General features: G+C 40.6%; 1 protein-coding gene across 1 annotated transcript in view; it reads left to right on the forward strand.

Annotated features, from left to right (window-relative positions):
- The window catches only part of AGBL1 (AGBL carboxypeptidase 1), a gene marked incomplete at its 5' end in the record, with an annotated part of 781,776 nt that overhangs the window by 42,538 nt on the left and 714,496 nt on the right, over positions 1-24,742 (forward strand). The window lies entirely within an intron of this gene.

The raw sequence follows: 24,742 nt of genomic DNA on the forward strand, positions 1-24,742 counted from the left end.
CTCCCTCAAGGTCAAGGATTCAAAGAATTTTTGTAGATACTCCCCCTTCCAAGAGATAGAGCTTAATTTCACTCCTTCTTCTCCAGTGTAGGCTAGACTTAGTGACTTGCTTCCCAAAAATGGCGTATAGAAAGGGAACCATAGTAACTTCCCATTGGAGAAACCTGACAAATGTCACTTTATCCAAGTGTTGAATCAAGTGATATCATGTAGGTATCATGCACCCCTGATATATTATGGGAAGACTCTGATGCACCCCCTCTGTAGACTCATAAACCTGGTCAATAATGAGAAAAAACTAAATAAAACCAGATTGAGGGGGCATTCTACAGGATACGTTTTCAGTACTTCTCAAGACTGTCAAGGTCATGGGAAAAAAAGGAAAGGCTGAGAAACTGTCACAGACCAGAGGAAACTGGGGAGACGCGACAACTAACACGAAGTGGTACCCTAGTTGGGAACTTAGAATAGAATGAAGACATTAGTGGAAAAACTGGCAAAATGTAAGAAAATCTAGAGTTTAGTTAATAATGTGCCAATGTCAGTGTCTTAGTTTTGACAAATTTGCTATGCTATTATAAGGTGTAGCAATGGGGCAAGAGGGTGATGGGTATCTGTACAACTTTTCTGTCAATCTAAAATTATTCTAAATTGAAGAGGTTTATGAAAAATTTCCAGGGATTTTTGTCTCTATGCAAATTTCACTTCCATTTCACTAGTGGACTTGGTCCATGCCTTTGATACTGACCCATCAGATGGTTTTAAGAAAATCAATATATTCCTCACAAAGGGTGTCTGCATTTCCAATCCTATGGCACAAACACCAGACTTCTGAATTGAATTTCTTAAGACTAAAAGATTAGAGTGATCATTCAGCATCTAATGCTTGAGAATGGACCATGGAGACTCTGAAAAGCAAGCAGAAGTAAGTCATTAGTGCTTAATCTAATTATGTATAAACTTACAACAGTCTGTAGAATGAGATGACACAATTATAATTACCCTTGGTAAATGGGCATAAAACTGGTTGATGTTAAAATGGTTGACTTTATTTTGTGGAGAAATGAATAAAAGAGACTTTAGAACTAATTTGATCAAACATCCCTCCAAAGTGCAATAATGCCTTTATAGAAACTCTGATTGAAAGCTCCCTGATTTTGCTTATCCAGCTAATTCTCATCGTCCTGATGAGAGAGAAAAACTTTGATTTTCAATCATGGCAAATCTGGTGCTTTACTTACACGATTGGTTGACTTCCTTCAAGATGATGATAAACCAAAACTTAAGACAGAGTCAGAAATAATTCATAAGGTTTTTAGAAGAGGTTTCCGCCCTGAAATTGGAATAGTCATGGCTAACCAAAATAACTGTTGCCTCTATTTAGGAAGAACTTCCTACTTCTTCATTGTACATCTGTATTCATTTTCTTTTCTTTTTTAAAACTTTTAATTTTATATTGGAATATAGGTGATGAACAATGTCGTGATAGTTTCAGGTGCACAGAAAAGTGACTCAGCCGTACATAAACATGTATCCATTCTCCCTCAAACTCCCCTCCCATCCAGGCTGCCACATAACATTGAGCAGAGTTCCCTGTGCTGCACAGTAGGTCCTTGTTGGTTATGCATTTTAAATATAGCAGTGTGTACACGTGAAGCTTTTCACAATTACATTTTCCTCTCTTCTCGCGTACCTTTCCCTGAACTCCTGTTAATCATTCTCATATATTAAATTCAGTATGGACTTGGATAACATGTTGGTATTGTTGTGTCATTTTTGGCTTGTTTTGCAGTTGGGTTGAGAACTCCCTCACTGGTGGCATCCTTTGGGTCCTCCTCATCCATGGCTTATTGTATTAATGTATATCAAATAATTTTAATAAATGATTGAATGGATGGATGGAAGGACAGGTAAGTGGACATTTTGTCTAGTTATTGTTTATGAAAGAAGTCATGACTCTCTGTGACTGTACTTCTTGGTGATTTTCAACCAGTAATTTTCATTTCATCCTTCTTCAACCTAGGCAGGGAGATGCCACTGCATCACTGAATATTGGGGTACCAGCCATGTCTCTCAGGTTCACTGAAAGGATGCAGTCAAAATCAACTTCCACTATCATGATATTTATTTGATAATTCAACATAAAGCTGAATTCCAGAAAAGCGAATTGAAACAAATGTGTTCTCCTTAAGTGAGAGCGTTTAACTACGAGCTTGTTGAGTATCTCCTTAGTTCTCAGAACAGCCCTGGCAATTAGAAGAGAATTGCCTGATGTCCTCTTTATGGGTTATGTGATCCTACACAGCTGCAGACACTTTTCTGGACTACTAAAATTGTGACTTAACTGGCTACTTGCCAAACATTCAGGGCTTGGTTGCTGAATCTCTTTGATAGACCATTTGTCTCCCACTGTCCCATTACAATCTCTGACCCTTGAAGCCTTGATCCATAGTGGAACCATCACCTCTACCCTTTGTAGCTCTTTTTTTTCTATTATCTTTCCCATTTATTTACCCTCTCAACTCTTATCAATTTTATAACCCAGCCTTCTAACATCGTTTTTCTGGAATTTTCTGGAATATTCTGGTTTCTTGGACATGAGCTGTGAAAAAATAAAATATCAGTTTGTATTCAACATTATCTTCATCTAACCTTCTCTCTCATCTGCTCCCTCTACTTCATGAAATACAGTCCGAGTGCTTGAAGAATCTCTTGTGAAATTATCAATGACCAAGACGAAAGTACAATACTTCAAGTAGGCACCATGTCCCTGGTAGAGTTCTAGGGTGACATTGGTGGGTCTTTATGACTCCAGTGTGGGATTTCACATTTCCAAAGAGGCCTCCAGGATATTCCATAAATAGATGGTAGAGTCTGTGTGAATTTAACAATGCGTTAAACAGAAGTTCCTATTGGTGAGGAATGAACCTTCTCTGGGAGAATGGTTTGCAAAATACTCTCACCCGTACATGTTACCTAATGATGATTCCATTTTGAACACCTTCATTCACCAGAGAAGAGATCAACAGGATCTGTAATAGGGATGCAGATGTAAAATAGGCTATTAACTAAGTGTTTGGTCTTTGGGGGTCCTGGAAATGAAGCTATTGAGTATTTGGAAAGATAAATAGGATGACTAATTTATTTCCAAACTACTTTTTGTTTAGCAGTTGCATTGTGGTTATAATTAATATAACAGATCTTGTAACAAATTCCCATTGCAGTTGCCCATATAGCACTGAGATTCCTGGATATATTTGGTTGGAAGCATTTTGCTTTGAAGATGAGAATTACTAGGATGGAAATCACAGTTGAGGTTCCTCAGAGGTGTTCAGTATGGGCCAGCTGGTCCAACAGGCTCATGACGTGGCTTGAAATACTTCTGAGAAGTGCCTCATGAGATCAAGAGGGTATGATATTCAGACAGGATGAGTAATTGCTTTTCATAGAAACTTAAAGCTGAGTATTGACAGGCATATTCTTAGGTGCTCACCAGCAATCCAGCCTTCAAATAAGGAAAGACCTATAGGAATTCTTAATGTTTAACCCTTGGTATTTTTGCCCTTAGCTATTGATGACTATTTTATATGAGGTAACTCACCCAGAAATATAAGGGCTTTGTGTTTTCAACCTTGACCGTAGGTTGTGGGACATACTGACTCCTTCTTGTTCCTTTTTGTGTTTTTTCTTATATAATAATGTGCTTATTATTGAGCTTGAAATTTTGGTTCTTCCTGAAAGATGCCAGAGTAAATCTTTCATGAATGGGGTGGGTCCTCATACAGGAAATAAGAATTGGAAAATTGCCTTAGATGGCAGGATGATAAATCCAGTGCCTCCTGGTCTTGCTTACTTTGGCCTATAGTTTAGCAAGTCTAGACATAGTGGAGGGAACATGGCATCCCCCAGTATGAGGCCAGCCAAGGGCATGGTGAGACATCATACCTCTTGGGAAATCCTAAATGGAGGATGAGGAGACTACACTATGTCAGAGCCACACTAGCCATCTACCGAACCTACTTCTTCTCCTTTTAACACAACAGCTGGAGTCATGTGCAAAGTTTATGTCCTGATTCTGGAATATGCTGTCCTAGCAGCTTGGGAGGAAGGTGAATACCCACGAGCAGAGAATTAATCTCTGAAATGCAGTTGCCCCTCTCCATGTAGTGGTTCCCCAAACCCTCCTTATAACCCAAACTTACAGGTTTGTGCCTTATTTTATTGACGGAGGCAGGAAGTTTCTATATAGTTTATGCTAACTCATCCATATGCCTTTTTCTTATCTTTCTTTTTAAGCCAAAAGAGCTCATTTACTAGAGCTGGGGAAGTAATTTATACTTATGCAGCAGAATGAAAGGAACTGGGGCATATAGCCATTATGTCTACTAATCTTACTATTACCAAACTTTAGTTAAGCAAACACTTCGTAGTCTGAGAGATCTGTGAGAATTGAGACCTTATTGGCTTGTTTACAGCTGCATCCCTGACATGGAGTGGCCACCCAATACATATCTTCCAATTATGTTAACTCACTGCTTTCAATAACTGAGCCAACCATGGGCAAATCAGGGAGAATATTGGAAATAAAACAAAGAAGGAATCTTATTCATTACCTTCTAGAATGTTCTGGATGTTCTCTTTCAATATAACAGAACCAGTGACTCTAGAGGGATAGTAATTAATAATCATTCAAAAACAGATGTAATGTCCCATGCTAGACCAAAGCCACACCTTTATTTTAATTCTTGGTTGGTTGATTTATTTTCAAGCAGTTGAATAGTTGGTGGAAATCACTGTAGGATGAAGTCTGCTAAATTCAACTAGTTTGCTATTTAATCGTGTGTGTCCGCACACGTATGTGTGAACCTGATTGTTCATATGTCTGATCCAGAAATCTAGTGCTGGCTTTAAATGAAAGAAGAAAGTAAACAGTTGTCTGGGAGAAGTAATTTGTGGGATGACTGAAAGTATCCAGGCCCCCAAAACTCTCTCTGACTTGGCTTTTCACTGATCCCTGAAACAAGGAAATATTTATTCCTTTGGTTTATGTCATTATTCTCATTAGATACGCTGGGAGGGATACCGTGTTACATAGGAATTAGTCATTAATTCATTAGTATAGTGGTTCTTGACCAGTGCCAATTTTGAATTTGGCAGTGTTGTTCAGTTTTCACAACTGGGGAGCAGGGTGGGCTACGCACTGGCATCCACTGGATAGAAACCAGGGATACTGTTAAATATCCTACAGTGCACAAGACAGCACTCCCACCCCACCTCAACAAATAATTATCAGGCCCCAAGTATCAATAGTACTGAGTCTGAGAAACCCTGCCTTAGTGTAAACTAATTCACTGAAAGAGCCTTTTGAGAAGATAGTTGGCAGAGTGGAAGGTTTTGAGAGAGAGTGGGCAGGATGGACAGAAAGGCATTAAAAGAAAATTGTGAAATTGGAAGTTAAATGTTGGGATATCTTCATGTCCCAGAGGTCAACATCTGTGAACTGAAAGGTAAAGAATTACTCCTTCCTGGGAAAAATGCCAAATGTAGAGCTGTTCTTTTGAAATGGCATAGCACTGTCTTAAGTTCACAGAGGGGAGGAGAGGTCACGTGGTGAGGGCAAGAGCAGGGATCGTTGACCTGAAGTTAACACTGGCCTCTTTTACATGCCTCTCTGGATTATTCTGAATCCTGGGGGATGTCTTTGGAAGAGCATCATGCCCTATCTTAGGTCTCCAAGGGCACATCTGTCCTATGAGACTCTTGGGTGTGTTTCCAGCAAATGAACAGATACCATCTCTCTCTCTCTCTCTCTCTCTCTCTCATCCCTCATTTTCAGAGTCTGACCCACCTTTAAGCAGGCACTCTTGGCCCACAAGGCCAAAATTAGAAAGTTAACCTCTTAGCATGAGGATCTTCTATTCGCTCCAGTCTGATATCATTGAATGCCAGAGGATCATAAAGTTGGAAGGGACCTGAGAAATCATCTCTTCTTGTTCTCTTAGTTGAAGCATGAGGAAAGCAAATGAAGGCCAGAGAAGGTGAATAATTTATTTAAAGTCATAATGGAAAAATTAGGTTAGAAGTAGGTTTACTACTCCTCCAAGTCTGATGTTTTCTCTGCTATCATGTAGTTTCTTGCAAAAATCAGTGAAAGAAGCTTGTAAAAATCTTTGTGATGTTTTGCAATTTAGAAGGTCTAGATCCTTTGTTAAAACTGTTATACATTTCAAATTCAGTTTTTAGAAATCAAATTTTCATTGCTTTTTATTGATCTACTTTTGAAATTGGTTTGCATTTCAGTTACTCTTGCTGTGTAACAAATGATTCCAGTCCTAGTGGCTTAAAACAAGCATTTAATTTTTCTCACAATTTGGAAAGGACTGTAAGGGTAGCTCTTGCTTGGTGTCTCTTGTGTGTTACATTGGAAGTTGACTGGGGCTGCAATTATCTGAAGATTCAACCAGTCTGGACATCCAAGATTTCTCGCTGTTATGGTTCACAGCTGATGCTGAGTGATCCCAATGTAGCTGACTGCTGAATGGAAGCTGTCTGCCAGAGTATCATGTAGGTCCTTCCACACGGTCTGGGCTTCCTTACATCATGGGTGCCTTAGGGTAGTCAGTACTTTCACATGGTGGGTCAGGGGTCCAGAGCCAAGATCCCAGTGGCCTAGGTACTGCATCACTTTTTAAGGCCTGTCCTTGGAAGTTAAGCAGTGTCACTTCTGCTACAGTCTATTTGGTAATGAGAGTCACTTGGCCAAAATTCAAGGATATGGGCCATAGATTCCACCTCTTAGTCTGTGTGATAAAACATTTGCAGACATATTTTAAAATTGTCAGTCTGTTTTCTAGAATCAGAGAGTTTTCACTAAAGAAGCATTAATTTAGTGACTTCAGAATGTTCTAAAATTTTTTTTCAAACTTACTAGCTTTCAAAACTCAATTCAGAAAATACGAAGAAAGGTTATTTTACTCTCAAGCAAATCATTCAACTTGTTTTGGCCTCAATCTCCTCACCAGGACAGTAGAAATAATGATATCAAAATTGCAAGATGGTTTCGAGGAATTCCCTGGCGGTCCAGTGGTTAGGACTGTGAGCTGCCACTGCAGGACTGCAGGGGGCACGGGTTCAATACCTGGTCGGGGGAACTAAAATCTCTCATGCCATGAGGCAGGGCCAGAAAAAAAAACCCAAATAAATATAAATAAACGTCACAAGACAGATGATGGTATCAAAAAAAAATTGCAAGGTAGTTATGAGGATTAAGCAAGTGATATCTGAAACAAAGTGGGTACTCAGTGGTAATATTCATAGTATTATGACCTACGTGGGACGTCAATTCATAATCCGATGCCTAGTTCTTAATTTTCAAACTGCACAGAAGATCTCTGAAAAGCAGCTTTTCAGAGTGGGTCGGGGAAGGTCCTTACCTACTAGATTAGAGAGGACCCAAGTGGTGGAACAAGGCCATGAGATGATGGGGTCCCTGAAATGGGAGACACGAGGACACCAGAGTCAAACTTTTCTTGCTTCCTGATTGTGCTTTAGACCAGCTGGCTAAGAATTAGCTGGGTGGTTGACCTCGAAAAGGGCATCTTCTTAGCGTTTTTGGAAACTGCTTGGTTCAGTGGCCTTGCAGAGGCAGGATGGAGCCTCCCTGACCCAGTGCTTTTAATCTTCCCCGTGTGTTTTGGAGGTTGATGCATTCAGAGAGGATCAAGACAGTGAGTGGCAGCTGCTGATTGAACAGGAAGGCAGCAACTCACGTCCTCAGCATTGGTACTGAACCTTGGGTGGCAGACACCTGGAAGTGTTATTTACTAGCTGTGTTTAGAATTCATTCAGAAAAGTTGAAAACTGTTTGGCACTTCTTTTCAGTAATCCTTAATTCTAACCTGCAAGTTTTGTGCTGTCATTTGTCAACTGTGATTTGGAGAGACTCACAGCCTTCCCAGAAATAGAGACAGTCTTCTTTCCAATGAACGTCATTTAAAAGAAATCAGAGAACATCTCAAGTATGTGATGCTGTTGATTGCTGTCATTATTATTATGACTCAGAGTCTTTGCTATTTACCAAGTGGCAACAAGTGTGCTGGGCATTGACAAAGGACTCTGAACTGTCTCTGCCCAGAGGACACAACCTCACCATTTTCATAAGTTTTGGTTATTTTTCCCTCTTCTTTTTTTTGTGGTACGCGGGCCTCTCACTATTGTGGCCTCTCCCGTTGCGGAGCACAGGCTCCGGACGCGCAGGCTCAGTGGCCATTGCTGACGGGCCCAGCCGCTCCACGGCATGTGGGATCTTCCCGGACCGGGGCATGAACCCGTGTCCCCTGCATTGGCAGGCGGACTCTCAACCACTGCGCCACCAGGGAAGCCCTTCCCTCTTCTTTAAGAGCATCCTGCTAAATTAGGAACATCGTGATCTGGGTGGAAAATTTATCCAGGAAGATGCATTTCTAAAGATCTTCAGATCTATTCTTATTCACCATTCGTTAAGCATGGTCATGGCAATATTTATTTACCAACAGCCTATTGAACATTTATTGTGACCTGGGCAGAGAGCTAAGCGTTTTACATCCATTATGGTGTTTCCAACCCAATTGTACCCATGAGCTGGGTACAGTGATTAGTCCAATAATGTGGGGAAGAAATTAAGTTGTACAGAGGTTATGGTAACCAAGGTCTATCTGAATTAAAAGTACATCCTTTAAGAGTACATCCCCCTCCCTTTCTCTACCCCAGCTTCACTGGCCTTCTTTATCTCCCTCACCTTTGCCATGTTTCTACCAGCCATATGACTGTATACTACTCTCCTTTGCCCTGTTTTGTCCTGAGCATTCTTCCCTCCAATCTGCTTCTAGTTAATGCTTGCTTATTCTTCCGCTCTTGGCTTAAGTGTTACTTCTTAAGGGAATCCTTTTCTGATTCATGTCAAATAACCTTATTTTATGGTCATGTGGCGCAGTAAACCTGGGCACTTATCCCCACTTTTAAGTTTACATTCCCTTGGGTGACTATTTCGATATCTGCATTTCTAACTAGCCTGAAAGTTTCATGAGGACAGGGACTGTGAATATTTATGCTACCCATGGTATTCCTGGCACCTAACACAGTGCCTGGTACACAGAAACTACTCAACAATATTTGCCAAATGAATAAAAAATGGACCACATTCTAACTTTACCTCATGCTGGACCATGAATACCTTTTTACCCTGGAGGAAGAGTATTGATATTCTTAACAATTAATTATGTAAGACCCAATCTATGACTGGGGCATTTGTCAAATTCTGGGGCCCAAGAACTATGAGGAAAGATCCTAGTGGGATTGCTTATTCTTAAGGTTCCATCTAAGACAGAAAACATTACAGTACATACCATTTTATTTTATTTTGTAATGTTCTGTAATGTTTATTTTATCTTGTAATATTATAAAACCACATCACCCAGCTTCTGTAATTATGGCAAACCTTATTTATATGCCCCATTATTTCCAGCCCAACCTCCATCATATTGAAACAAATCTTATTTCACTTCATTCATAGGTATTTCGGTCCATACTCATTTAAAACACCTCTCTCTTTTGAACCCCTCTCAACACTGACAGGAAGCTTTTCCTTCTACCTGAACTAAATTTCTAATGATTCAGCCTCTGCCTATTTCCTCTTGTGTGAAGACAGAGAGCTGTTGGTCACCGTTTTTGGTAGAAGAACCATTTTTAGTCATTGAAGTTTGTGATTAGAACCCCCTTTTGTCATTCATCACCAACTCCAAATTTAATAATGTCTTTTCTTTAGCCAATGGGCCATTTCTAGACAGTGTTCAAACTGTACAACTGAAGAACAAATTTATTTTTGGCAATATGGTTTTCTTGGGCTATGAGCTGTGTCCTGGGCTCCTGGCTCATGCATTTGGAAGAGATTCTGTCTTTATTCTTTAGAGACCAAGAATTAAAATTTCATGGGCTTGTTCTTTCCTCTGTGGGAACAGATTAGCAGAGTGTAAGCACTCTATTTCTGTGATATCAGGGTGTTACACAAAATGGGGTAGGGATGGAATTTTTTTTTCTGCCTGTTCAGTAAAATTGGGCCTAGACTTGAGAAAACTGGGCAGAGGGGCACAGGATGCTTTTTCTTCCTCCACTTTAAGTCTGGGATGCTATTGATGTTCCTTATTCATTAACACAGTGCTTGGCACATAATAGGCACACTATAAATGCTTGCTCCGTTGCTGGATTGGTAGAAAATTCGAGCTGCATACCTTGTAAACTTCTGTAACAATGTTCTCACTGGAATATACTTGGAGGGTAAATCCTGTCATCGAAGAGAATTAGATAGCGAGACTCTGGCAGATTACATACTAAGTTTCCATTCCATTCCATCTCATCCCATTTTATACCATTCAGAATATTTACCGAATGCCTCCTTTGTGCAAGATGCCATGCTAGGATCTGGGGATACCAAGGGGAACAAGACAAAATACTGGCTGTAGAGGAGCTCACAGTCTAAAGGGAGTACGGAAGATTAAAAATGGCTGCAAATTCTTTTCTACTCCTCCAATTGAGAGGTAGAGGTTAATTCCCTCCACTTGAATCTGGGCTATCATCGGTGACCTGATTAACCAATAGAATGCAGCAGAGGTGATGACTGGACTTCTGAGGTAAAGTCAAAAGAGGCCTTGCAACTTCCACCCAGTTCTCTTGGAATGCTTGGTCTGACATGTAAGAAGTACCTTATGACTGTCATACTGGAAAGGCCACATGAAGGCGTTCTGATCAACAGTCCATGGTGAGCTCAGTCCTTCAGCCTGCCAAGGAGACACCATCTTTGCCAAGATATCAGACATGCAAGTGAAACCATCATAGATCCTCCGAACCAGTTGTTCCATTTGCCAGCTGGGCGCCACCCAGTGGCCTTAGTTGACACCATGGAAAGTAGAAGAATCTCCCAGCTAAGCCCTGCCCAAATTCCCTATCCACAAAATCAAGAGATATATTAAAAAGGCTGTTGTTTTAAGCCATTAGGTGTTGGGGTGGTTTGTTACCCTGCCATAGACAACCAAAACAGAGAGGCAAGAGAATAACCAGGATCTAGTAAGAATTCTAATAAAAGTATGTGCAAAGTGGATTGTGGGAAATCAAATGTTTAGAGCAAATAATTCTGTTCTTGGAGAAACTGGGCCACTGCATCGCATCACTTTAGAGGGCACTGATTGTGCGATAGTCCCTGAGAATGGCACCCCCTGGAGTTAAGCAGTGCCCAGTGTATGCAGACATGTGGAAGTTTTGGGTAATGGGTGCTAGGAAGGCAGGTTATTTGGGAAAACTATAAAGAAAGAGAACTTGAGCTTGGAATTGAAATATAAGTAGGTTTCATGGGCTAAGGAAGAGGGAGGAGAAATAATACTCCAGCAGTGGAAGCAACGTGAGCAAAACTTTGAAGGCATAGGCACCCATGATGGACTTGGGGCATGGTGACTGGTCCTGTGTGGTCAGCATGCTTGGTACTGGGGTCGGGAGGGTGGATGGAGATGAGCCTCCAAAGGTTGAGTGATGTGAAGGGTCTTATACCTTCACGGGGAGTCAGGAGGAGGAAGGCAACAGGGAGACAAAGATTTCAAAGCAAGGGAGCAACAAATTCAAAACAGTATTTGAGAAAATTGCAGTTCAAAACCCCACAGACTGTGAAAGACACTGTTTGTTCTTCCAGCGACCTACCTCTCCCTGAAAGCTTAGGCAGACACATTTTTTTACAGGAAAGTCTTAAACAACAGGGGATTACTCAGTGATTCATTTAAAAGGATCTTTAAAAGAAAATCGAGGCACGTCACATCCTGCCTTCTTTAATTGCTCATTTATTATTACTGCGGGTGAGATAATGGCTTTGTGTTATTCTTCTAAATAGTGTAAAATATTTGTTGGTAAATATAGCAGTGCATATATTAATGCCAGTTGAGATTTTGAGAACATTTTTTTTCCTCCACCGATAGCCATGATTTTTACTTAAAGAAATAAAATGTTGTGCTGATCCATTCTGGCTCAGAGCTGAGTGAGAACATTATGAACTCGACATCTGTATGACGGTACCGTCTCTTAGTGCTGACGAAATGGCAGGATTCTCTAGGTGGGCTGGCCCTAAAGTTTGTGAAATCAATTTCTTTCCTGTTTATTAAGATTCTAATGCTTGGGAAGAGGGCAAGTAGAGGTGTAAATTTTTCTTTTCTCCCTCTTTGTGACAAGCTACCCAACTGAAAATAGCTTTTATAAGTGAGGATATTTACTATTTCATGTATCTGAAAGTCTACAGGGAGGTGATTTTATAGAGTTGGTTCGATGGCTTAACAATGTCACCAATGACCCAGGGTCACGTCCTCATTCAACAATGTCCCAACTGAGGAAATAGAGGTTTTGGTTTGTTGCTTTGTTTTTGTTTTTAATGTTTTCCTTTTTAAAATCCTGGAGGAAAATCTTCCTTGGAATCTCTGAGCCAACTTGTACTTGAGTTTCCGTATCCAGATCTGGGCTCATCCTCACCTCTAAACCAGTTGTAGGAAAAGGAGAAAGACTTAGAGGAGGTTAACTGAGACCCATTTCCTGGGCTGGGGAGAGTAGAAGGTTCATCTTCCATCAGCACACTGCTGCCCTGTGCTTGAAACAAATGGGGTTTTCTGGGAAGCAATTATAGAGGAACAGCTCGTGTGTGTGCAGCCAACTGTGTTGGCCACAGGTCAGACCAATTTAGGGGCAGTGATTTAGTACATTCTGTATGCCCAGATCTGTATCCCTGCTGGCAGGTACAACAGAAGCCTAGAAGACAGTGCTTGTTCTCAGGGAGCATTAGTGGGCATTGTACTAAAAGCAGGCAATTCCTTAGCTGGATAAATTAATCCAATAAAATATACTGATTATCTGTTACACCTTAGGAGATGGGAGTGCAGAGATGAGTAAGACCTAGTCCTTGCCCACAGACGTTCACAATTCCCTTCACCATCTGCTTCATGCTGGAAGTAATTTCATCCCCTAAGGTCGCCATGCTCCATCATGCTTCTCTCTGAGTATACAGGGCTGTAACACAGCTGGAACACTCCCCCCACCCCCCTTCTGCCTGGTTTCCCAGATTTATCACTCATGGACCTGGCTGGGTTAAATGCTCCTTCCCTTGATTCTTCTAGCATCGATGCTTACCTTTATCACAGTCCTTAACCATCCTGGGTCCTAACTGTCTGCCAGCTGTTCACCTCAGCCAGGCCTGGAGCCCCATGAAGACAGATTGTTTCCATCAGTTTGTTTCCCAGCCTGGTGACTGGAACATAGATGATTTCCAATGAACGTTTGCAGGATGAATGCATGAATAATTGAATGAAAGGAAATTAAACGTGGATCTTTCGCCCCTCTTCAATCAGTTTCTACTTTATTGGTTTTTCTCTCTCCCTTTTTTCTTTCCTTCTTTCTCATCTCTCTGTTTCCTCTCTGATTTTCCCTTTCCTTGATCGTTATTCACAATTAACTAAGGAATCCTGCATTTAACAAGTTACATAGTATTGCGCAGCCTTGCTTTTATCGCTTATCCCCCTCTCTCTTCTCAGAAAGAAGAGCAGTTATGGGGGATCCTGCAGATGGATCCAGAAACATCAGTGCTGACCAGGGACACCATTCCAGGGACTTTGTTTTCTACTGTGAGCCATCCTTGGGTCCATTTTCAAAGGGCTGGAGTCCTGCTGTGATATTGTGATTTATAGTAAGAAATATATATTTGGTCTTCCTCCTGTTTCTGGCACAGAGCTCCTCAAACCCTTGGAATGTCCTAAGTGATGAGAGCAATAAAGTTGTCTTTTGTTAAGTTAATGAGTTGACTTTTGGACCACACCTAAGGGTGGGAGCTAGTTGCCAGGAGAACCAACCATGTGATTAGATGGTTGGGACTTTCAGTCTGATCCCCTGGCTCCCCAGCACACCCCAAGTCCCCCTCACCTCCAGGGTAGGTAGAAGACCCAGAAGTTGAATCTATAGACTATGTAAAGAAACCTCCATGAAAACTCAAAGGATGGGGTTTAGAGGGCTTCCAGGTTGGTGAACAAGTGCTGGAAGAGTGGTGCTCCTGGAGAGGGCATGGAAACTCTGTGCCCATTCCCCATACCTTGCCCTGTGCACCTCTTACATCTGGCTGTTCCTGAGTTATGTTATTTTATAATAAACTGGAAATCCAGAAAGTGAAATGTTTCTCTGAGTTCAGTGAGCGGCTTTAACAAACTAATCAAACCTAAGGAGGAGGTCGGTTGTGGGAATCTTTAATTTATAGCCAGTCGATCGGAGTACAGGTAAGAACCTGAGTTAGAGGGGATCATTGGAACCTCTACTATATAATGAGTTAATTGGTCAGAAGGACAGGTAACAATCCAGATTTGCCACTGGAGTCTGAAATGGGGGAGGGCAATCTTGCAGGACTGAACCCTTCACCAGTGGACTCTGATGTTATCTCTGGGTAGGTAGTGTCAGAATGGAGTTGAATTGTAGGACAACCAGATGGTGTCCAGAGCATTGTTTGTTGATGCTCTGGAAATTGGAATTGGTACCAGAACCTAAGGCTAGCAAACTCCCCAGGATGATAGATTGCTGCCCTGCTTCTTGGTTCCTGTTCCCAGATTTTGCGAGACGAAGGAGGGGCGGGGAGCACTGGCATGGTGCACAGCTAGGGATGACATTTGCTGGAGGGTGGCTCAGACTTGGGGACTCAAAGAATGTGCCTTCTCTTAGTGTCCAGTGCAGCTGTGATGGGAGGCACCAGAAAAGTATATGCTGAGCCTGCCCTCGTTAGGCCACGGCTCCCAGTGGAGAAGCTCTCAGAGCAAACCCAAGTCTTTTCCTGGATAAGTGTAGACATCAAGTTCCTAGGGATCCCCAGATGTCTCATCACACCTGGAAGATGAGTTAAAGTGTTTAGATTTTGGTATTTTGTTCATCATGGATTTTTTTTTGCCTTATTTGATGTGTAAAAATATAGCATTACACTATTATCTTAATTACTGCATTTTAAATTTAAAAATTTGTGCCCAAGCTAGTGTCTCACTTGCCTCACCCTAGCCCTGGCCTTTGCTAGGGTTTTAAAGTGTGACTTCTTGGAGGGTCTTAAGCCTGGAACTGAAGAAAGTATAAGCACCACTCTGCCTAGGGATGTGGTGTTGGACTTCATGGCTCCTTGGAGTCCTTTATGGTTCAGTTTGGTTCGATTCTGAAAAATATTTATTGCACACTTTTCTCTGGAACAGCCCCAGTTCCAGGTGCTGGGAATACAATATACACAATAATTGGGCCTTTCTTTAAGGATTAATATCTAATGAGGGTGGGGTGGGAAGCAAGATTGTACCCTGCTGCTAATGCCATGTGGTATGGATGCTGTCAGAATGGCACAGAATGATGTGGAGACAAAGCAGACTCCAAACCCAGCCTTGTGGGTGGGAATGGAATCTTACGGGAGTCATGGTGCACTTGAAGGATGAGTTGGCATCGACTAGGCTTCAGGAAAAGGGACTAGCATGATCAAAGGTACAGAGGCAAGAAATTACATGGTTTGAGCAGGAAATTATAAGTAATTCCATGTTGCTGAAGCATGTATTTGTGCAGGGTTGTTGTAATGAATAATGAAGCTGGAGCGATAACCAAGAAAAGATCATGGGAAGCTTTGGAAACCCCATCCAAACTATCAACTCTATCATGATAGAGTCATGACTTTATCCTATATGTCATGGGGAGTTATTGAGGTCTTTGAAGGTGATGAGGAACGTGACACTTACTTATAGGAAGATTTAAAAGAAAGCTTTGCCTTAAATAACATATCTAAAAAAATAGCATATTAGCGTTCCTTTTTCTCCACATCTTTGCCAACATTTGTTACCTCTTGTCTTTTTGATAAAAGCCATGTAGCAGGTGTGAGGTTGTATCTCACTGTGGTTGTGATTTGCATTTCCCTGATGATTAGTGTTGTTGAGCACCTTTTCATATAACTATTGGCCATTTGTATGTCTTCTTTAGAAAATGTCTATTCAGGCCTGTTGCCCATTTTTAATTGAATTATTTGCCTTTTTTGTTATTGAGTTGTATGAATTATTAATATATTTTGGATATTAGTCCCTTATCAGCCATATGGTTTGTGAATATTTCCTCCCATTCTGTTGCCTTTTCAATCTGTTGATTCTTTCTCTTGCTGTGCAAAACCTCTTCAGTTTAATGTAGTCTCACTTGTTTTAGTTTTTGTTGACAGTGCGTTTGATGTCTTACCAAAGAAATCGTTGCCAAGACTAATGTCGGGGATATTTTCCCTATAATTTCTTATAGGAATTATTATTTTTTTAACATCTTTATTGGAGTATAATTGCTTTACAATGGTGTGTTAGTTTCTGTTGTATAACAAAGTGAATCAGCTATACATACACATACATCCCCATATCTCCTCTCTCTTGTGTCTCAATCTCACCCTCCCTATCCCACCCATCTAGGTGGTCACTAAAGCACTGAACTGATCTCCCTGTGCTATGTGCCTGCTTCCCACTAGCTTTCTGTTTTACATTTGGTCGTGTATATATGTCCATGCCACTCTCTCACTTCATCCCAGCTTACCCTTCTCCCTCCCCATGTCCTCACGTCCATTTTCTATGTCTGCATCTTTATTCCTGTCCTGCCCCTAGGTTTTTGAGAACGTTTTTTTTTCTTTTTTAGATTCCATATATATGTGTCAGCATACGGTATTTGTTTTTCTCTTTCTGACTTACTTCACTCTGTATGACAGACTCTAGGTCCATCCACCTCACTACAAATAACTGAATTTCAGTTGTTTTTTATAGCTGAGTAATATTCCATTGTATATATATACCACATCTTCTTTATCCATTCATCTGTCAGTGGACACTTAGGTTGCTTTCATGTCCTGGCTATTGTAAATAGAGCTTCAATGAACATAGTGGTAGCTGACTCTTTTTGAATTATGGTTTTCTCAGTGTATATGCCCAGTAGTGGGATTGCTGGGTCGTATGGTAGTTCTGTTTTTAGTTTTTTAAGAAACCTCCATACTGTTCTCCATAGTGGCTGTATCAATTTACATTCCCACCAACAGGGCAAGAGATTTCCCTTTTCTCCACACACTCTACAAGATTTATTGTTTGTAGATTTTCTGATGATGGCCATTCTGACTGGTGTGAGGTGATACCTCATTGCAGTTTTGAGTTACATTTCTCTAACGATTAGTGACGTTGAGCATCTTTTCAAGTGTTTGTTGGCAATCTGTACATCATTTTAGAGAAATGTCTATTTAGGTCTTCTGCCTGTTTTTGGATTGGGCTGTTTGTTTTTCTGATATTGAGCTGCATGAGCTGCCTGTAAATTTTGGAGATTAATCCTTTGTCAGTTGCTTCATTTGCAAATATTTTCTCCCATTCTGAGGGCTGTCTTTTCGTCTTGTTTATGGTTTCCTTTGCTGTGCAAAAGCTTTTAGGTTTCATTAGGTCCCATTTGTTTATTTTTGTTTTTATTTCCCTTTCGCTAACAGGTGGGTCAAAAGGATCTTGCTGTGATTTATGTCATAGAGTGTTCTGCCTATCTTTCCCTCTAAGAGTTTTATAGTGCCTGGCCTTACATTTAGGTCTTTAATCCATTTTGAGCTTATTTTTGTGTATGGTGTTAGGGAGTGATCTAATTTCATACTTTTACATGTACCTGTCCAGTTTTCCCAGCACCACTTATTGAAGAGGCTGTCCTTTCTCCACTGTACATTCCTGCCTCCTTTATCAAAGATAAGGTGACCATATGTGCGTGGATTTATCTCTGGGCTTTCTATCCTGTTCCATTGATCTATATGTCTGTTTTTGTGCCAGTACCATACTGTTTTGATTACTGTAGCTTTGTAGTATAGTGTGAAGTCAGGGAGCCTGATTCCTCTAGCTCCGTTTTTCTTTCTCAAGATTGCTTTGGCTATTCGGCATCTTTTGTTTTTCCATACAAATTGTGAAATTCTTTGTTCTAGTTCTGTGAAAAATGTCATTGGTAGGTTGATAGGGATTGCATTGAATCTGTAGATTGCTTTGAGTACTATAGTCATTTTCCCAATGTTGATTCTTCCAATCCAAGAACATGGTATATCTCTCCATCTGTTTGTATCATCTTTAATTTCTTTCATCAGTGTCTTACAGTTTTCTGCATACAGGTCTTCTGTCTCCTTAGTTAGGTTTATTCCTAAGTATTTTATTCTTTTTGTTGCAATTTTTGTTGCAATGGTTATGGGAGTGTTTCCTTAATTTCTCTTTCAGAATTTTCATCATTAGTGTATAGGAATGCAAGAGATTTCTGTGCATTAGTTTTGTATCCTGCTACTTTACCAAATTCATTGATTAGCTCTAGTAGTTTTCTGGTAGCATCTTTAGGATTCTCTATGTATAGTACCATGTCATCTGCAAACAGTGACAACTCTACTTCTTTTCTGATTTCGATTCCTTTTATTTCTTTTTCTTCTATGATTGCTGTGGTTAAAACTTCCAAACCTATGTTGAGTAATAGTGGTGAGAGTGGGGAACCTTGTCTTGTTCCTGATCTTAGAGGAAATGGTTTCAGTTTTTCACCATTGAGAGTGATGTTGGCTGTGGGTTTGTCATATATGGCCTTTATTATGATGAGGTAAGTTCCCTTTATGCTTACTTTCTGGAGGGTCTTTACCATAAATGGGTATCGAATTTTGTCAATATATTTTTCTGCATCTATTGAGATTATCATATGGTTTTTCTCCTTCAGTTTGTTAATATGGTTTATCACATTGATTGATTTTCATATATTGAAGAATTCTTGCACTCCTGGGATAAACCCTGCTTGATCATGGTGTATGATTATGATCCTTTTAATGTGCTGTTGGATTCTGTTTGCTAGTATTTTGTTGATGATTTTTGCATCTATGTTCATCAGTGATACTGGCCTATAGTTTTCTTTCTTTGTGACAACTTTGTCTGGTTTTGGTATCGGGGATGGTGGCCTCGTAGAATGAGTTTGAGAGAGTTCCTCCCTCTGCTATATTTTGTAAGAGTTTGAGAAGGATAGGTGTGAGCTCTTCTCTAATTGTTTGATAGAATTTGCCTGTGAAGCAGTCTAGTCCTGCACTTTTGTTTGTTGGAAGATTTTTAATCACAGTCTCAATTTCAGTACTTGTGATTGCTCTGTTCACATTTTCTGTTTCTTCCTGGTTCAGTTTCAGAAGTTTGTGCTTTTCTAAGAATTTGTCCATTTCTTCCAGGTTGTCCATTTTACTGGCATATAGTTATTTGTAGTAATCTCTCATGATCCTTTGTATTTCTGCAGTGTCAATTGTTATTTCTTTTTCATTTCTTACTGTATTGATTTGAGTCTTCTCCCTTTTTTTCTTGATGAGTCTGGCTAATGGTTTATCAATTTTGTTTATGTTCTTAAAGAACCAGCTTTTAGTTTTTTGATCTTTGCTGTTGTTTCCTTCATTTCTTTTTCATTTATTTCTGATCTGAACTTTATGATTTCTTACCTTTTGCTAAATTTGAGGTTGTTTTGTTCTTTCTCTAATTGCTTTAGGTGTAAGGTTAGGTTGTTTATTTGAGATGTTTCTTGTTTCTTAAGGTAGGATTGTATTGCTATAAACTTCCAGCTTAGAACTGCACTTGCTGCATCCCACAGGTTTAGCGTCATCGGGTTTTCATTGTCATTTTTTTCTAGAGAATTTTTGATTTCCTCTTTGATTTCTTCAGTGATCTCTTAGTTATTTAGTAGTGTATTGTTTAGCCTCCATGGGTTTGTATTTTTTAGGTTTTTTCATGTAACTGATATCTAGTCTCATAGCATTGTGGTCAGAAAAGATGCTTGATATAATTTCAATTTTCTTAAATTTACTGAGGCTTGACTTGTGACCCAAGATATGATCTATCATGGAGAATGTTCTGTGCACACTTGAGAAGAAAGTGTAATCTTCTGTTTTTGGATTGAATGTGCTATAAATATCAATTAAGTCCATCTTGTTTAACGTATTATCTTGTGTTTCCTTATTTATTTTCATTTTGGATGATCTGTCCATTGGTGAAAGTGGGGTGTTAAAATCCCCTAGTATGATTGTGTTACTGTTGATTTCCCCTTTAGTGGCTGTTAGCATTTGCCTTATGTTTTGAGGTGCTCCTATACTGGGTTCATAAATATTTACAATTGTTATATCTTCTTCTTGGATTGACCCCTTGATCATTATGTAGTGTCCTTCTTTGTCTCATGTAATAGTCTTTATTTTAAAGTCTATTTAGTCTGATATGAGTGTTGCTACTCCAGCTTTCTTTTGATTTCTATTTGTATGGTATATCTTTTCCATCCCCTCACTTTTAGTCTGTATGTGTCCCTAGATCTGATGTGGGTCTCTTGTAGACAGCATGTATACGGGTCTTGTTTTTGTATCCATTCAGCCAGTCTGTGTCTTTTGTTTGGAGCATTTAATCCATTTACATTTAAGGTAGTTATCGATATGTATGTTCCTATTACCATGTTCTTAATTGTTTTGGGTTGTTATTGTAGGTCTTTTCCTTCTCTTGTGTTTCCTGCTTAGAGAAGTTCCTTTATCATTTGTTGTAAAGCTGGTTTGGTGGTGATTAATTCTCTTAGCTCTTGCTTGTCTGTAAAGGTTTTAACTTCTCCATTGAATCTGAATGAGATCCTCGCTGGTAGAGTAATCTAGGTTGTAGATTTTTCCCTTTCATCACTTTAAATATGTCCTGCGACTCCCTTCTGGCTTTCAGAGTTTCTGCTGAAAGATCAGCTGTTAACCTTATGTGGATTCCCTTGTATATTACTTGTTCTTTTTCCCTTGCTCCTTTTAATATTTTTTCTTTGATTTGATTTTTGATAGTTTGATTAATACGTGTCTTGGTGTGTTTCTCTTTGGATTTATCCTGTATGGGACTCTCTGTTGCTTCCTGGAGTTGATTGACTATTTCCTTTCCCATATTAGGGAAGTTTTCAACTATAATCTCTTCAAATATTTTCTCAGTTCCTTTCTTTTTCTCTTCTTCCTCTGGGACCCCTATAATTTGAATTTTGGTGATTTTAATGTTGTCCCAGATGTCTCTGAGACATTTTATCTTTCAGGTCACTTATCCATTCTTCTGCTTCACTTATTCTGCTATTGATTCCTTGTAGAGAATGTTTAATATAATTTATTATGTTGTTCATCATTGTTTGTTTGCTCTTTAGTTCTTCCAGGTCCTTGTTAAATGTTTCTTGTATTTTCTCCATTCTATTTCCGAGATTTTGGATCATCTTTACTGTCATTACTCTGAATTCTTTTTCAGGTAGACTGCCTATTTCCTCTTCATTTGTTAGGTCTGCTGGGTTTTTACCTTGCTCCTCCATCCGCTGTGTATTTCTCTTTCCTCTCATTTTGCTAACTTACTGTGTTTGGGGACTCCTTTTCGCAGGCTGCAGGTTCATAGTTCCCATTGTTTTTTGATGTCTGCCCCCAGTGGCTAAGGTTAGTTCAGTGGGTTGGGCAGGCTTCCTGGTAGAGGGGACTGGTGCATGTTTTCTGTTGAATGACACTGGATCTTGTCTTTCTGGTGGTAGGACCATATCCAGTGGTGTGTTTTGGGGTATCTGTGACCTTATTACGATTTTAGGCAGCCTCTCTGCTAATGGGTGGGGTTGTGTTCCTGTCTTGCTAGTTGTTTGGCATAGGGTGTCCAGCACTGTAGGTTGCTGGTCATTGGGTGGAGCTGGGTTTTAGCATTGAGATGGAGATCTCTGGGGGAGCCTTTGCCGTTTGAGATTACATGTAGCCAGGAGGTCTCTGGTGGACCAATGTCCTGAACTTGGCTCTCCCACTCAGAGGCACAGGCCTGACACCTGTCCAGAGCACCAAGACCCTGTCAGCCACACAGCTGAGAAAAGAAGGGATTAAAAAAAAGAAGGTAAGAAAGAAAAAAATAAGATATAATAAAATAAAGTTATTGAAATTAAAAATTATTAAAAATTAAAAACTTAAAAATTAATGAAAAAGTAAAGAAAGAAAAGAGCAACCGAAGCAAAAAACAAATCCACCAATGATAATAAGTGCTAAAAACTGTACTAAAAAAAAAAATGGACAGACAAAACCCTAGGACAAATGGTAAAAGCAAAGCTATACAGGCAAAATCACAGAAAGAAGGATACACATACACACTCACAAAAATAGAAAAAGGAAAAACCAATATATATCTATATAAAAAATAAGAGAGCAAAGAAATCAATAAACAAATCCACCAATGATAATAAACTCTAAATACTAAACTAAGATAAACATAAAACCAAAATCAAATTAGATGCAGAAAGCAAACCCCAAGTCTACAGTTGCTCCCAAAGTCCACCACCTCAGTTTTGGGATGATACATTGTCTCTTCAGGTATTCCAGAGATGAAGGGTACATCAAGTTGATTGTGGGGATTTAACCCTCGGCTCCTAAGGCTGCTGGGAGAGATTTCCCTTTCTCTTTGTTCGCACAGCTCCTGGGGTTCAGCTTTGGATTTGGCCTGGCCCCTACTTGTAGGTCGCGTGAGGGCATCTGTTCTTCATTCAGACAGGATGGGGTTAAAGTAGCAGCCAATTAGGGGGCTCTGGCTCACTCAGGCCGGGGGGAGGAAGGGGTACGAATGTGGGGTGAGCCTGTGATGGCAGAGGCCGGCATAACATTGCAATAGCCTGAGGCGTGCTGTGTATTCTCCCGGGGAAGTTGTCCTTGGATTATGGGACCCTGGCAGTGGTGGGCTGCACAGGCTCCCAGGAGGAGAGGTGTGGATAGTGACCTGTGCTCACACACAGGCTTCTTGGTGGCTGCAGTAGCAGCCTTAGCATTTCATGCCCGTCTCTGGGGTCCGTGCTGAAAGCCTCAGCTCACGTCCATCTCTGGAGTTTGTTTAGGCAGTGCTCTGAATCCCCTCTCCTTTCACACCATGAAACAATGGTCTCTTGCCTCTTAGGCAGTTCCAGACTTTTTCCCGGACTCCCTCCCAGTTTTCTGTGGTGCACTAGTCCCCTTCAGGCTGTGTTCACGCAGCCAACCCCAGTCCTCTCCCTGGGGTCTGACCTCTGAAGCCCGAGCCTCAGCTCCCAGACCCCGTCCGCCCCAGCGGGTGAGCAGACAAGCCTCTCGGGCTGGTGAGTGCCGGCCCTGATCCTCTGTGCGGGAATCTCTCCGCTTTGCCCTCTGCACCCCTATTGCTGCGCTCTCCTCCGCGGCTCCGAAGCTTTCCCCCTCCGCCACCCGCAGTCTCCGCCCGTGAAGGGGCTTCCTAGTGTGCGGAAACCTTTCCTCCTTCACAGCTCCCTCCCACTGGTGCAGGTCCCGTCCCTATCCTTTTGTCTCTGTTTATTCTTTTTTCTTTTTCCCTACCCAGGTACGTGGGGAGTCTCTTGCCTTTTGTGAAGTGAGGTCTTCTGCCAGCGTTCAGTAGGTGTTCTGTAGGAGTTGTTCCACATGTAGACGTATTTCTGATGTATTTGTGGGGAGGAAGGTGATCTCCACATCTTACTCCTCCACCATCTTGAAGGTCTCCTCCCTTCTAGGAGTTTTATGGTTTCAAGTCTTAGATTTAAATCTTTGATCTGGGACTTCCCTTGAGGTCCAGTGGTTAAGATTTTACACTTCCAATGCAGGGGCTGTGGATTCAATCCCTGGTTGGGGAACTAGGATCCCACATGCAGTGGGACCCAAAACTAAAAAAAAAAAAAAAAAAAAAATCCTTTGATCTATTTCAAGTTAATTTTTGTGAGTGGTGTAAGATAGGACTCCTGGCTATATATACAAAGGAATTGAAAGCAGTGTCTGGAAGAGAATTCTGCACACCCATGTTCACCACAGCATTTTTCATAATAGCCAAGATATGGAAGCAACCTAAGTGCACTCAACAGATGAAGGGGTAAAGAAGATGCATATACATACAATGGAATATTATTCAGCCATGATAAAAAGCATATCCTGCCATTTGCAACAACACAGATGGGTCCTGAAGGCATTAGGTGCAGTGAGATAAGTCAGATAAAGATGAATACTATTTGATATTACTGATACATGAAATCTAAAAAAGCTGAACTTGCAAAAACAGAGAGTAGGGGCTGGAGTAGGGGATTTGGAGAGGTGTTATTTATGGGTACAAACTTGCAACTAGTAGATAAATAAGTTCTTGTGATCTAGAAAATTAGCATATTACAGCGCAACAAACACTGGCCTGATTTTTGGGAACCTGGCCTGGGCTGTAACTTTGGGGTTTTCTCTGTGGGTCACCACAGAAGATTTGAATAATCCTCCCTCCCTCTGAATCTCAGCATCCTCTTGTGTATAACAAAGGGTAGAGAGTATCAAGCGTTGCAAGCATCCCATAGGGCATCTATATCATGTGATTTGGTGCTACCCTAGGTGTCTCTTGAGAAAATAAAAATTCATCCTTGTCAGTCAGAGAATTCTTTCCATCGGAACATTTTAGTGGGTTTTGGTTTCTGCTGTTTGCCCTGCATCTAATAGTCCAAGCCTCCTGAAATAAGTGAGAACTATGCTAACTTGGCCCACAAAGCCCCTTTCATTTGCTGTTTCTGCATAAATTATCAATGTTTATTCTCTTGCCCATCTTGCTGATGTTACTAAAAAAATGGGTCCCCAAAGAAGGATCCTGAAGTCTAAATATGGTGGCAGAACCCCTGAGACCTTAACTCAGTGAGTCCCCTCATAGTCATTATT

The sequence above is a fragment of the Leucopleurus acutus genome, assembly GCF_964270905.1.
Source record: "Leucopleurus acutus genome assembly, chromosome: 1".
Classification (NCBI taxonomy): Eukaryota; Metazoa; Chordata; class Mammalia; order Artiodactyla; family Delphinidae; genus Leucopleurus; species Leucopleurus acutus.